The sequence below is a fragment of the Heterodontus francisci genome, chromosome 32 (genome assembly GCF_036365525.1).
Source record: "Heterodontus francisci isolate sHetFra1 chromosome 32, sHetFra1.hap1, whole genome shotgun sequence".
Lineage (NCBI taxonomy): Eukaryota > Metazoa > Chordata > Chondrichthyes > Heterodontiformes > Heterodontidae > Heterodontus > Heterodontus francisci.
In genome coordinates this window covers 15,198,383-15,210,721 of record NC_090402.1, presented here as the reverse complement: position 1 = coordinate 15,210,721, position 12,339 = coordinate 15,198,383, and the positions used below count along the sequence as shown (strand labels likewise).

Below are 12,339 nucleotides of genomic sequence, written 5' to 3'. Positions count from 1 at the left end.
CCAGAGCTGGCGGGCAGCCATAAAGGCAGGGCTAAAGTGTGGCGAGTCGAAGAGACTTAGCAGTTGGCAGGAATAAAGACAGAGGCGCAAGGGGAGAGCCAACTGTGTAACAGCCCTGACAAACAAATTTTTCCACAGCACCTGTGGAAGAGCCTGTCACTCTAGAATTGGCCTTTATAGCCACTCCAGGCGCTGCCCCACACACCACTGACCACCTCCAGGCGCTTACCCATTGTCTCTGGAGATAAGGAGGCCAAAGAAAAAAAAGGTAGCCATTTAGAAAGAATGAGGTAGTTGGCATTAAAATACTACCAATGAGAAAGCCTACACTACAATCATCTAAGACACTACCTGAAGTGAGGGCAGGGTGGCAACAAACTAGAGGTAGGCGGAATCTCCTTGGGGTTGAGATAGCTCCAATATGACACTCCTGACAATGAAACTCTGGAATGGAAGTCAATCCATTCATAATTGGCAAATGAGCTGGGCAGATGTGTAACGCTCAAGTGCACCGCTGATTAAACAACCAGCCTGGCTCACTAATGAAATTTGAAAGGGTGCACCCATCCTGAAGGCTTGGCTTCTTCCCACTCGACTCTAAGACTCTTGCAAGCTAATGGGCTGACAGAGTAGTTCTGGCTGAATAAGGAGCAGTAACCTCACATATGCTCTGTGCAGGTAAGCTGCACTTCTTCAGCTGGTTAAAATCAAACAGTGTCCCACTGCATACTTAAAAGTCTCAGTTATTACCAATCAACTACTGTCTTAAACTTTGAGTTTGGGTAGTTGGGATGCACTCCATATCAGAAAACAGACTGTGAGAATTTCTAGTGTAGCTTGGTTTGAAAACTCTTAAGTATGTACTATGTTTTTGCATGTGTCAGCTATCTGGCTGACCAAAACAAAATCCACATTCTGTGAAAGGACAGCCAAAAGTGGCAGGGATTCCAATACACAACAGTGCAGCTGCACCATTCTTATGCTGGCACATTGTCAGTAAGGTCATTGTCAGTAAGGTTTATAATCAACATCATTTTGTTTACACACTCTTTGTGCAGTGTCAGAGATGTATTTATAATCAGGGGTTAGGTTCTCAATCATGGAAACATTGACCTTCAGCTGTAGAGATAATTTCAAGTTTTACGAGGGAATGAGAAATGGAGATAAATTACGTTGCAAGACTGGCAAACGATGAAGCTGACGATTAAACTAAAAAGAATTCTATAATAGAATTTCAAACTAAATAAACATAAGCACAAATATTAATTACTGTGAAGATCTGTACCAGTCCCAATTGTGTAGTCAGTACTTATAATGCTCCAGTTTTTCACAACAATCTAAAATTACATTAGGGCAGGCAGGAAGAAAACAGAACTTCATAGACTCCTACAATTTGGAAATGGACACCTTGAAGTAAAAGCTTGTTTTTGGGAAAGGGTGGGTCATGGTTGCATTATTACACTGTGGCAATTCTCAACCCTCCTGCTATTCCCATAACTGCCCCTTGAGGAAAACAAAAAGTACATTTTCCAAGTTGCATGCTACAATATATGGTGTATGTGTCGAACCCTTTCTTGCAGGTTATACTTGTCCCTCCTTCTCGACTGTTCACAGATTTAATTACTAAGTTTGTAAAATTGCTTACATTTGGTAGCAGTTATTCATGTGGCTGGCAAGTTCATCCAATTTCACATCAGTAGAATTGCAGATGGATTTACAAGCTCAAAATAAAAATGGAAACAAATGAAGGGGCAAAAATATCACAGTCTTAAATAGGCAATACTTTCAGTTTCAGGAATTCATTAAATAGGGCTCAATTTAAACCTTGTTTTACAGTTACAGTTTTTCAGCTTTTCAATCCATCCCGTTATCTTCACAGCAACTTTTACGGGTTTAACCAAGTTCTTTTTAAACAATTCTCAATTCCCAATTCCCCATTTTAAGTTATATTCCCTGGCCCCTCTTCCCCCTCGACAGCTACGCCTGCATCATGCTCAACCAAGCTGGTGAGCTGCTCACAAGCTCCTATTACTTTTAAATTGCCTTCTGGTCATATTGTCACTGAGATTAGTTCCTTTATCATGAGGAAAGTGCTCCATTATAAGGATATAGCCGAAACTGGGGAGACATCACATAGGGAATTACATCTATGAACCCACATTGTACCACTTTGTCGCTGCTCTGGTAACATCCATCACTACATGCTGTGCTGGATTACATAATTGAAAGGAAAATTGCCGCTTTTGCTCTGAAACACTTCATTGGTCTATTAGTTGATTGTTCCACAGAGCAGGAGAATACAGATTCACCCCCCACTGCTCATCACATGGTGAACTCTACACTTGTGCTAAGGCATTGTTAAAAAGGAAACGGCATGTTTCACAAGAGGATCGTCATCAGCTCCTCCGGTTATGGAGCAGCAGCTGTTTGCAGAGTATCAAAAACGAATAGCCCGTCTGCTCTCTACTGTGACATGGTATAGACTGAAAGGAACCCGAATGCACAGGGAGAAAAATATCAACAACTTATATTTATATAGCACCTTTAACATAATGGCGCTTTACAGGAGCATTATAAAACAATGCCTGTGTCCTCAGTACCTTGCTCTATGGCAGCGAGGCCTGGACAACGTATGTCAGCCAAGGGCGATGTCTCAATTCATTCCATCTTCGCTGCCTCCGGAGAATACTTGGCATCAGGCGGCAGGACCGTATCTCCAACACAGAAGTCCTCGAGGCGGCCAACATCCCCAGCTTATACACACTACTGAGTCAGCGACGCTTGAGATGGCTTGGCCATGTGAGCCACATGGAAGATGGCAGGATCCCCAAAGACACATTGTACAGTGAGCTCGCCACTGGTATCAGACCCACCGGCCGTCCATGTCTCCGCTTTAAAGACGTCTGCAAACGCGACATGAAATCCTGTGACATTGATCACAAGTCGTGGGAGTCAGTAGCCAGCGTTCGCCAGAGCTGGCGGGCAGCCATAAAGACAGGGCTAAAGTGTGGCGAGTCGAAGAGACTTAGTAGTTGGCAGGAAAAAAGACAGAGGCGCAAGGGAAGAGCCAACTGTGTAACAGCCCCGACAAACAAATTTCTCTGCAGCACCTGTGGAAGAGCCTGTCACTCTAGAATTGGCCTTTATAGCCACTCCAGGCACTGCTTCACAAATCACTGACCACCTCTAGGCGCTTATCCATTGTCTCTCGAGATAAGGAGGCCAAAGAAGAAGATAAAACAATGTATGACACTGAGCCACAAAAGGAAATATTAGGTCAGATAACCTAAAGTTTGGTCAAAGAGGTAAAAGTGTCTTAAAGGAGGAAAGCGAGGTGGAGAGGCAGAGAGGTGTAGGGAGGGTATTCCAGAGCTTGGGACTTAGACAACTGAAGATGCAGCCAACAATTAAGCAGCGATTAAAATCAGGGATGCACAAAAGGGCAGAATTAGGGGAGTGCAGCTTATTTTGGAGGATTGCGAGACTGGAGGAGATTACAGAGATAGAGAGGTAGAGGTCATGCTGGGATTTGAAAACTTTAAAAATCAAGATGTTGTTTGCCCAGGAGCCAATGTAAGTCGGCGAACACAAGGGTGATAGGGGAACGGGACATCATGTAAAACTAAAATCAAAATTGCTTCTCAACAAACCAGAAGAGCTTTTCAGAAAGTCAAACTCCTTTATAAAAAACTACTGTTGAATTAATAATTAAAAATTGTAAACAAAGAAAAACAACAGGATGGGTAGTTGCTACGCCTCAAATGCTATTAGACTTTGGCTCCCAGTTTTGTCATCAGATTCACAACACACATCTTAGAACAATTGCATACATAAATCTTGGCAATGAACTGCAATACAATAGGAAGAGTCTAGAAAGCTGATGAGAAGTTTTCAATGGGACTTCCTTTTATGTCAGACAGTATGACTGCCAGTCGGCTCCAATCTCCACAATTTCTTCAGTGTCTTAATCCCAATACACAGCTCGATTTTGCCTTTCAAATTAGAACAGGGACTTTTTTTTTTAAACTGTCTGCGAACCTTACCTTGAACTTATTGTTCTCTGATCTCTTGCACAATACAGGCACTGTGGCATCTATGTCTGCAGCCACATTCAAGTGGAAATGTTAGATGAGTTTAAAAATAGTTTGCTTTTATAAAAATGATGTGTTGACCATATATAATCATGAAAAATGCAATACTGATATGCCAGAGACTCCATTCAGCACTTTTTAAAGCAAATTGGTACCAATATACAAAAGGAAAAATATTTAAACCAAGATAATTTGTTCATCACCTCAAATTACTAACAGACTAGAAACCAAGAGAATTTCACCCTACCTCAAAATGCACTCCTTTGACACAATGCAAGCTCTCAAGGATAAAGGTCTATAAACCAGCCTAGTGCTTTTCTTAATTTCAGTAGACATACTGTGGAAACAGCTTTGTTCACTGTCAATTTGACTGGAAAAAGAAATGCCAAGGTATTCAATAATTACACAATTTCCTTTCGTTATTAGTATTTCATCTTTTTTGGTGCATAAAAATGCAAAATATGTTTCTTTCATTGTTTGTATTGTCCTCATGTCTGTGATGAGGGTATTGCTGTAGAAAAAGACAGACTAAAATGTTAAGAATCCCAATTAACTGCAAATTCCAATAATTCACTGATCATGACAAATATAGGTCCCACTGTAGCAGATTTTTTCTTTTTTTACACAACAACCATTTTGCTTTACTAATATTGCAACATTAAACAGCACAATTCTTCACCCCCCCCCCCCCCCCCCACCCACCCCCATTTGTATTTTTTCCACTGCTGGACAGCATATTATAATTCAAAATATGCGACAATCATCATATGTGGGTCCACCAAAGCAGCAAGCTCAACAAGAAAAAACATCAGCATCTTGAAGAAGAACCATCACACAGTGGCTTCAGTGGCCATGGGGACTCACGGCAAGTGGGGGACAGAGCAAGGTTATTATTACTACTGCAAGGTTAGGGTGCAATGAGAGTATGAAAATGATCTTGCCCATTTCAGTTTCTGTATTTATTTGTAAAGGACTTTCATTTCCTTTCAATAAAAATACAAAAGTATGAAAAGGAATATTAAGTGCTGTCCACTTAAGAATATCACATTGGCATTTTGGCAAAAAAAACCAAGAAATCATGGAAAGAATACCCGAGAATTCAAGTTACTGCATGAGGACTCCTAAGTTTGGACCCAGCTTTGATTTTTTCCCCAAAAATATACCTTATTCATAAAAATATGCAAAAATACATTTAAAATAGTTCAAATTTCACATTTCAGAAAGTACAATAGAGATTAGATTTCTTCGCTACAGAAACATGAACCCAGCTTCGAGATGATTGAACTGGCCTGCACCACAACCCCACACAGTGTCAATGACTGTGAGCCAGCCAACCACAACCAACACCCCACAGTTCGCAGTCACAAGTAGCCTTGGCCACCAGACTATGATTCCGAGTCCCCTGCTGTCAACTCATGAACATGAGTTCCATCAATTCTCAGATGAGTCATGGACAGCTTCTTGATGATGAATCCTGCCAGCATGGAGATTTATCCTTGCTAAATACCCTCCTGCCTGTGGCGAAATTCACAGCCCATCCACATTTCAACTGAAGAAATAAAGTGTGCTGGTAGGGAATAGCAATGGAGGACAGGATCCCATCACTGAATAACAGACTGACATGGAATTAACCTGAAGATTAATCAATAATGGGAGAAATTACAGTTGATCTTCATATTGTACTCACCACATGTGCATTGACACATGCACTTGCAACAGGGATTGCTGGACAGCAATGAGCAGCAAAATATTTGACCATTTTCTAACCCTTAGTCCAGGATATTGGAAAGTATCACATACAATGCCACCTCACTGCGACTAAGTAACCACAACAGATAGTATAGTTAATGTCTTTCAGATGCCAAACGCTAAATGCTCCAAATTCTGAACATTAAATCTTATCAACTCATATCTCTGGGTACATGATAATTTAAATAAAAAAATGTGATAACTATCAGGTTGTACAAACCTAATGACTAACTGACTACGAGCTATTTCATTTCAGATGCCGCATTCATGGCAGTCTCAATGTCATCCCACAACCAACAACTTATATTTATATAGTGTCTTTAATGTAATAAAACATTCCAAGAGGTTTCACAGCCACAAAAGGAGATATTAGATTAGATGACCAATAGCTTGGTCAAAGAGGTAGGTTTTAAGGAGTATCCTTCAAGAGGAAAGCGAGGTGGAGCGGCATCAGGAAGGGATTGCAGAACTTAGGGTCTAGACAACTGTAGGCACGACCACCAGTGATGGAGAAATTAAAGACAGGGATGCACAAGAAACCAGAATTAGAGGAGCGCAGATATCTTGTAGAGTTGTGGGGCTGGAGGAAATTACAGAGATAGGGAAGGGCGAGGCCACAGAGGGATTTGAAAACAAGAATAAAAATTTTAAAATCAAGATGTTGCTTGACCGGGAGCCAATGTAGGTCAGCAAACACACAAGCACATGGGTGATAGGGGAACGGGACTTGGTGCAAGTTAAGACGCGGACAGCAGTGGTTACAGAGTGTAGAATGTGGCAGACCAGCCAGGAGTGTGTTGAACTCGTCATGTCTTGAGGTAACGAAGGCATGAATGAGGGTTCCAGCAGCAGATGAGCTGAGACAGGGGCGAAGTCAGATGTTAGAAGTGGAAATAGGCAGTCTTAATGATGGTGCGAATATGAAGTCGGAAGCTCATCTCGAGGTCAAATGTGACACCAAGTTTGTGAAACGACTGGCTTAATCTCAGACTGTTGCCAGGGAGTGGGATGGAGTTGGGAGCTACGGAATGGAATTTGGACCGGGGACCGAAAACAATGGCTTCAGTCTTCCCAATATTTAAATGAAGGAAGTTTCTGCTCATCCAGTACTGGATGCCAAATATGCAGTCTGATAGTTTAGCAACAGTGGAGCAGTCGAGAAAAGTGGTAGTGAGGTAGAGCTGAGTGTCGCCAGCATACATGTGAAAACTAACACTATGGCTTTCGGGTGATGTCGCTGAGGGGCAGCGTGTAGATGAGAAATAGGAGGCCAAGGATAGATCCTTGGGGGACACGAGTGGCAACGGTGCAGGAGTAGAAATAGAAGCCATTGCAAGTGATTCTCTGGGTACAATTAGATAGATAAAAGTGGAACCAGGTGAGAGCAATCCCACCCAGATCGACGACAGCGGAGAGGTGTTGAAGGAGGATGGGGTGGCAACTGTGTCAGATGCTGCGGACAGGTTGATAAGGATGAGGAAATGTTTACCTGACCTTCACATTAGCCTTCAATTACCACAACCCTATGTCAGCTCTGACTCACCAATGACCCTGCCAACTGCAACCAATATCGCAAATCCAGCCCACAGCTACCAATGCCCTGGTCACTGGACAATGAAAAATGATCCCCCAGCTGACAGCTCATGGACATCAGTGCCTTCATTGCAAGCCAAATAGGCACCAAGGTCCCAGCTGCAGGCTGATGGCTACCAGAGCTGCCAGCCCACTGACACTGGTAGACCCACCAGAACCCAGGCTGCCCACCCCTTCCCACCAGAGCCCAGTCTGCCAGCCATTCCCAGCACAGCCCAGTCCGCCAACCCATTCCCAGCACACCAAAGTCTGCCAGCCATTCCTACCACGAGCCGGTCCGCCAACCCATTCCAGTCTGCCAACCCATTCCCAGCACATTCCAGTCCGCCAACCCATTCCCAGCACATTCCAGTCCGCCAACCCATTCCCAGCACAGCACACCATCCCATTCCCAGCACAGCCCAGTCCGCCAACCCATTCCCAGCACACCAAAGTCTGCCAGCCATTCCTACCACGAGCCGGTCCGCCAACCCATTCCAGTCTGCCAACCCATTCCCAGCACATTCCAGTCCGCCAACCCATTCCCAGCACAGCACGCCAACCCATTCCCAGCACAGCACACCATCCCATTCCCAGCACAGCCCAGTCCGCCAACCCATTCCCAGCACACCGAAGTCTGCCAGCCATTCCTACCATGAGCCGGTCCGCCAACCCATTCCAGTCTGCCAACCCATTCCCAGCACATTCCAGTCCGCCAACCCATTCCCAGCACAGCACAGCCCGCCATCCCAGCACAGCACAGCCCGCCATCCCATTCCCAGCACAGCACGGTCCGCCAACCCATTCCCAGCACAGCCCACAAACCCATTCCCAGCACAGCCCGCCAACCCATTCCCAGCACAGCCTACCAACCCATTCCCAGCACAGTCCGCCAACCCATTCCCAGCACAGCACAGCCCGCCATCCCAGCACAGCACGCCATCCCATTCCCAGCACAGCACGGTCCGCCAACCCATTCCCAGCACAGCCCACAAACCCATTCCCAGCACAGCCCGCCAACCCATTCCCAGCACAGCCTGCCAACCCATTCCCAGCACAGGCCGCCAACCCATTCCCAGCACAGCACAGTCCGCCAACCCATTCCCAGCACAGCACAGTCCGCCACCTATTCCTACCACAAGCCAATCTGCCAACCCATTCCCAGCACAGGTCAATCTGCCAGCCATTCCGACCACAGGCCAGTCTGCTAGCCACTCCCAGCATAGCCTGGTCTGCCAGCCATGCCCACCCCTCCCCAGCACAGCCCAGTCTGCCAGGGTTCCCACCAGAGCCCAATCTGCCAACCCATTCCCACCAGAGCCCAATCTGCCAACCCATTCCCACCAGAGCCCAAACTGCCAACCCATTCCCACCAGAGCCCAATCTACCAACCCATTCCTACCAGAGCCCAATCTGCCAACCCATTCCCACCAGAGCCCAATTTGCCAACCCATTCCCAGAACAGCCCAGTCTGCCAACCTATTCCCAGAACAGCCCAGTCTGCCAACCCATTCCCAGCACAGCCCAGTCTGCCAACCCATTCCCAGCACAGCCCAGTCTGCCAACCCAGTCTGCCAACCCAGTCCCAGCACAGCCCAGTCTGCCAACCAATTCCGAGCACAGCCCAGTGTGTCAACCCATTCCCAGCACAGCCCAGTCTGCCAACCCAGTCCCAGCACAGGTCAATCTGCCAGCCATTCCGACCACAGGCCAATCTGCTAGCCACTCCCAGCATAGCCTGGTCTGCCAGCAATGCCCACCACTCCCCAGCACAGCCCAGTCTGCCAGGGTTCCCACCAGAGCCCAATCTGCCAACCCATTCCCACCAGAGCCCAATCTGCCAACCCATTCCCACCAGAGCCCAATTTGCCAACCCATTCCCACCAGAGCCCATATCTGCCAACCCATTCCCAGAACAGCCCAGTCTGCCAACCCATTCCCAGAACAGCCCAGTCTGCCAACCTATTCCCAGAACAGCCCAGTCTGCCAACCCATTCCCAGCACAGCCCAGTCTGCCAACCCATTCCCAGCACAGCCCAGTCTGCCAACCCATTCCCAGCACAGCCCAGTCTGCCAACCCAGTCCCAGCACAGCCCAGTCTGCCAACCCAGTCCCACCAGAGCTCAGTCTGCCAACCCATTCCCAGCACAGCCCAGTCTGCCAACCCAGTCCCAGCACAGCCCAGTCTGCCAACCCAGTCCCAGCACAGCCCAGTCTGCCAACCCAGTCCCAGCACAGCCCAGTCTGCCAACCCAGTCCCAGCACAGCCCAGTCTGCCAACCCAGTTCCACCACAGCCCTGTCAGCCAGCCCATTCCCACCACAGCCTAGTCTGCCAACCCATTCCCAGCACAGCCCAGTCTGCCAACCCAGTCCCACCAGAGCCCAGTCTGCCAACCCATTCCCAGCACAGCCCAGTCTGCCAACCCATTCCCAGCACAGCCCAGTCTGCCAACCCATTCCCAGCACAGCCCAGTCTGCCAACCCAGTTCCACCACAGCCCTGTCAGCCAGCCCAGCCCGCCAACCCATTCCCAGCACAGCAGTCCGCCAACCCATTCCCAGCACAGCACAGTCCGCCAGCTATTCCTACCCCAGGCCAGTCTGTCAACCATTCCCAGCATAGGCCAAACTGCCAGCCATTCCTACCACAGGCCAATCTGCCAACCCATTCCGACCACAGGCCAGTCTGCTAGCCACTCCCAGCACAGCCTGGTCTGCCAGCCATGCCCACCCCTCCCCTCCCCAGCACAGCCCAGTCTGCCACAGTTCCCACCAGAGCCCAATCTGCCAACCCATTCCCACCAGAGCACAATTTGCCAACCCATTCCCACCAGAGCCCATATCTGCCAACCCATTCCCACCAGAGCCCAGTCTGCCAACCTATTCCCAGAACAGCCCAGTCTGCCAACCCATTCCCAGCACAGCCCAGTCTGCCAACCCAGTCCCACCAGAGCCCAGTCTGCCAACCCATTCCCAGCACAGCCCAGTCTGCCAACCCATTCCCAGCACAGCCCAGTCTGCCAACCTAGTTCCACCACAGCCCTGTCAGCCAGCCCATTCCCACCACAGCCTAGTCTGCCAACCCATTCCCAGCACAGCCCAGTCTGCCAACCCAGTTCCACCACAGCCCAGTCTGCCAGCCCATTCCCACCACAGCCTGCCAGCACAGCCTAGTCTGCCAACCCATTCCCAGCACAGCCCAGTCTGCCAACCCAGTTCCACCACAGCCTGCCAGCACAGCCCTGTCAGCCAGCCCATTCCCAGCAGAGTGAGGTGTAAAAGCCAACTTGATGCCGGTAATACTGCCTGCTCAGCGAGGGCAGCTCACTGACTGAAACACAAACAGACAGCGCTGTCCAAGCTCACCTCCCGGAAGCCAACAGCGGGCCCCACTCTCCCTCGCCGGGACTTCTTTACTTTGCCAGCTGCTGTGCAGGGTTAGTATTTGGGGGTGGGGTATGGGATTGGGGGGGGGGGGATTATTCTCCCCCGAACAAACACATTCCCCCACCCCGGCGGAAGTGGCGTCACACGCACACCGGAAAAGTCTCGACGTCCGCCGATAGGAAATTTGCGGGCATGCGGGATGGAGAATTTGCGCCAGTATTGGAACAAAGAAAATAAGCGATATAAATAACCGATCAGCCGTTTAAAATAAAAAAAAACCCCATAAAATACCTTTCACTTTAAGGAAACCGGCGCCATTTTTCCTGGGGGAGGTGAGTGTGCTCCCCCTGTCTGGGTCCGGCGTGCCGCACGGGGGGGGGGCCGGCGAAAGATCCGCCCTGTTTGCGTGTGTCTCCCCGGAGGAGGTCCGCCCCTGCCAGCGGCGTCACACTGCGGCTTTCTACCGGCTCCAGAGTGGAGGAGGACGCAACAACAAGGGCTAGGCCTGGCTTCGAATCGTGTGAGAAGGAGCTGCCATTGTCAGTAAGTGAGGAATAAGAAAAACACACGAAACTGAAAATACTCAAGAGGCCGAAAGGCTTCAATTGAGACCTTTGGTCGAAGTTTCTCGATACCGGGCCTAACTGACGTGTCCACGGTTTAGTTCAGTTTTGAATGTTTTAAGGTTTTTTTTGGTTTTATTTCTAATTGTCTCGCTTTTTAAAATAAAAAAATGTATTTTCTTATCAGTTACCGAGGTTGGGAGTTACCACCTGCAAACTCACAACAGCAGAGATCTCACAATCTCTAAAACTAAACCATTTAATGACTTTGCCAATTTTTATACCGTATGCCCCGACCGATGAAGGCAAGCATGCCATATGCCTTCTTATCCACCTGCGTTGCCACTTCCACTGTGGACATGTATGCCCAGATCTCTCTGCCTGTCAATACTCCTAAGGGTTCTGCCATTTACTGTATACTTCCCACCTGCATTAGACCTTCCAAAATGCATTACCTCACATTTGTCTGGATTAAACTCCATGTGCCATTTCTCCACCCAAGTCTGCAACCGATCTATATCCTACAGTGTCCTCTGACAATCCTCATCACTATCCGCAACTCCACCAACCTTTGTGTCGTCCGCAAACTTACTAATCAGACCAGCTACATTTTCCTCCAAATCATTTATATATACTACAAACAGCAAAGGTTCCTGATCTCTGCGGAACACCACTAGTCACATCCCTCCATTCAGAAAAGCACCCTTCCACTGCTACCCTCTGTCTTCTATGACAGAGCCAGTTCTGTATCCATCTTGCCAGCTCACCTCTGATCCCGCGTGACTTCGCCTTTTGTACCAGTCTGCCATGAGGGACCTTGTCAAAGGCTTTACTGAAGTCCATATAGATAACATTCACTGCCCTTCCTTCATCAATCAATCCTGTTAGAATTTTATAGGTTTCAGTGGTTGACTAAATGTTGCCCAAATCCAAAGTTGGGCACTGATCTACCCAAGCAAAGCCGAGTTAGACGTTG

The 12,339-nt window shown here is 48.0% G+C and overlaps 1 protein-coding gene across 2 annotated transcripts in view; it reads right to left on the bottom strand.

The window, feature by feature from the left end:
- The window catches only part of lrrc8aa (leucine rich repeat containing 8 VRAC subunit Aa), a 55,962-nt gene extending 44,787 nt beyond the window's left edge, over positions 1–11,175 (bottom strand). The window contains exon 1 of one of the 2 annotated variants that reach the window (XM_068012298.1): positions 11,092–11,175. The gene's annotated coding sequence lies outside the window, so the exon portion shown is untranslated. Of the gene's footprint in view, positions 1–10,779; positions 10,932–11,091 lie in introns of those variants that run through there. The other variant, XM_068012297.1, reaches the window with a different exon arrangement.
- Positions 11,176–12,339: the final 1,164 nt, after the last annotated feature.